This window comes from Hylobates moloch, unplaced genomic scaffold (assembly GCF_009828535.3).
Source record: "Hylobates moloch isolate HMO894 unplaced genomic scaffold, HMol_V3 SCAFFOLD_4, whole genome shotgun sequence".
In the NCBI taxonomy this organism is placed as follows: domain Eukaryota; kingdom Metazoa; phylum Chordata; class Mammalia; order Primates; family Hylobatidae; genus Hylobates; species Hylobates moloch.
In genome coordinates this window covers 74,089,910-74,092,107 of record NW_026652279.1, presented here as the reverse complement: position 1 = coordinate 74,092,107, position 2,198 = coordinate 74,089,910, and the positions used below count along the sequence as shown (strand labels likewise).

General features: G+C 26.7%; 1 non-coding gene across 1 annotated transcript; it reads left to right on the top strand.

The window, feature by feature from the left end:
- The first annotated feature begins 391 nt into the window (after positions 1-391).
- On the top strand, positions 392-581 carry LOC116467746 (U2 spliceosomal RNA). Its single transcript, XR_004247942.1, has one exon. It is a non-coding gene; the product is annotated as a U2 spliceosomal RNA (small nuclear RNA).
- Positions 582-2,198: the final 1,617 nt, after the last annotated feature.

Here is a 2,198-nt window from a genome sequence, read left to right as displayed (position 1 = left end):
ATTGTTTTTCTATTTAAATTTAAGGCAACTCCTTATGTTTGGGTCTATTTCTAAGTTTTCACTCCAGGTCAATTGTTTTACTTGTTTATCTCAGTTAATTTGTAATATTAGGTTAAGCTTTCAAATAATTGTCATCAAGCATATTATAGATATCTTACAATAATCATACATGAGACAGTTTATACCATATCATTAATGCTGTTATTGCCTGGGGCAAGAAAATGTTACTGGGTTTTATATAGGGATGTGTAGCCAGCTATTCTTTAGTTTTAGTAGTTTGTCTAAAGAAGCTTATATGGTCAACAAGGAAAATTTTCTTTCTTAATTTTCAACCATCCTGATGCTTATTTATGTTACCTGTCTTTACTGACTTTTAGTAATATGTTGATAAATCGCTTCTCGGCCTTTTGGCTAAGATCAAGTGTAGTAATATGTTGATAAATAGGAAAAATGAGGCAATTTTTATTTGTAATTCAATAAAAATATTTCTATATTTTGAAATATGATATTCGCTGCTAGCTTGGTAAATTTTCAAATTTGAAAAGAGTCTTGCTCTCTTCTTACTTTGGCAAATAATTTTTTTAAAATAAAATGAATGAATATCAAATTTTGTTAAATCTTTTTTTTTGCCTTTATTGATTACAAAACGAAATGATGTTGAGGCATTATCTGCAATTCATGCATCTTTTATGCTGAAGTGTGTACCCAAAATTATCCCCGTATTCTAAATTTTTTAGTTGAGGTTTTAGAGTTATCTTAAGTTTATGGATATATACCCTTAAACAGGTATATCATTTTTAAATACTTTGTCTCAGTCTGTGGATTGTTTTTCTATACTCTCAAAAATGTCTTTCATAGAGCGGTTCTTATTTTTTTGAAGTTCAATTTATCATTTTTTAATTTTGAGGATTGTGCTTTTAGTGTTTTATTTAAGCAATTTTTATTCCAGAACCATATGTCAAAAAGATAAGTTTTTCTCCAATAAAGTGCTTTGCATATTTGTTGAAAATCAGGTATGTGTTTATATATTAATATGTATACTTATCTATTATCTATCTATCTAGAGATCAATCTCTGAACTTTCTATTCTTTCTTAATACCAGATTACCTTTAAAATAAAATTTAAGCCTATATTGTGAAAGTCTTCCAATGTTTATCAAAATTGTCTTGTCTATTGAACTCTTTTTAATTTGCTAATTAATTTAATGCAAAAAATTTTTGAGATTGCATTAAGTCTGTATCCCAGCTTATAAATACTTGAAATCCTAACAATTTTGGGGTCTCCAATCCATGATTATGGTATATTTTTCTATATTTTTAAGCCTTCTTAATTTTCAGTAATTTCTTTTTGCAATATTTAGTGTACAAGTCTTAAACATCTTTGTGAGAGTTATCCTTAGTAGTTAATATTTTTGATAACATTGGAAATAGTATTGTTTGATTTCAATTTACAATATTTCATTGTAAGTGTATCAAAATAATATGTGTATATTGCATCTTGGCTAAACTTATTTTCTAATAACAGAATCTTGAAGATTCTGTAGAATTTTCTACATAATGTGGTTTATTAATAAAAAAGTTTTATATCTTTCTTACCACTTTATATGACAAATGTTTTACCTGCCTGAATGCAGTGACTGAAACTTCTGTTACAATGCTCAGTACAAGTAATGAGAAGGGACGTAATTGCCTTGTCTCTGATTTTAGGTTTTTCATAGATGTCCTTTATATTACTGAAGAGTTGGCCTTTAATTTCTAGTTTGTTGAAAGTTTTTTAAATTTAAATCGGAAATCAATGTTAGATTTGTCAAATGATTTTTATGCATCTGTTGATAAAATTATATATTTATTAAAGACTGTAAATTTGGTAAATTATAGTAATTGAACTGATAACGTGAAACCCACATCATGCCCTTGGGATAAATCCACTTATAATTGCATATTCTCTATTTTATATGTAGTTGAATCCAATATGCTATTAAAAAATAATTGGTCTGTATTTTAATTTTCTTGTAATAAATTTATCTGGTCATGTTTTCAGACAATTCTGATCTCATGTAATAAGTAAAAATTCTTCAATTTTTAATGTATTTTTATTAACTTGATATTATTTCATTTTAAAATATTTAAGAGAACATATCAATGAAGCTATCTGGGCCTAGATTTTCTTTATGAGAGGGTTTTTACCCACAAATTCA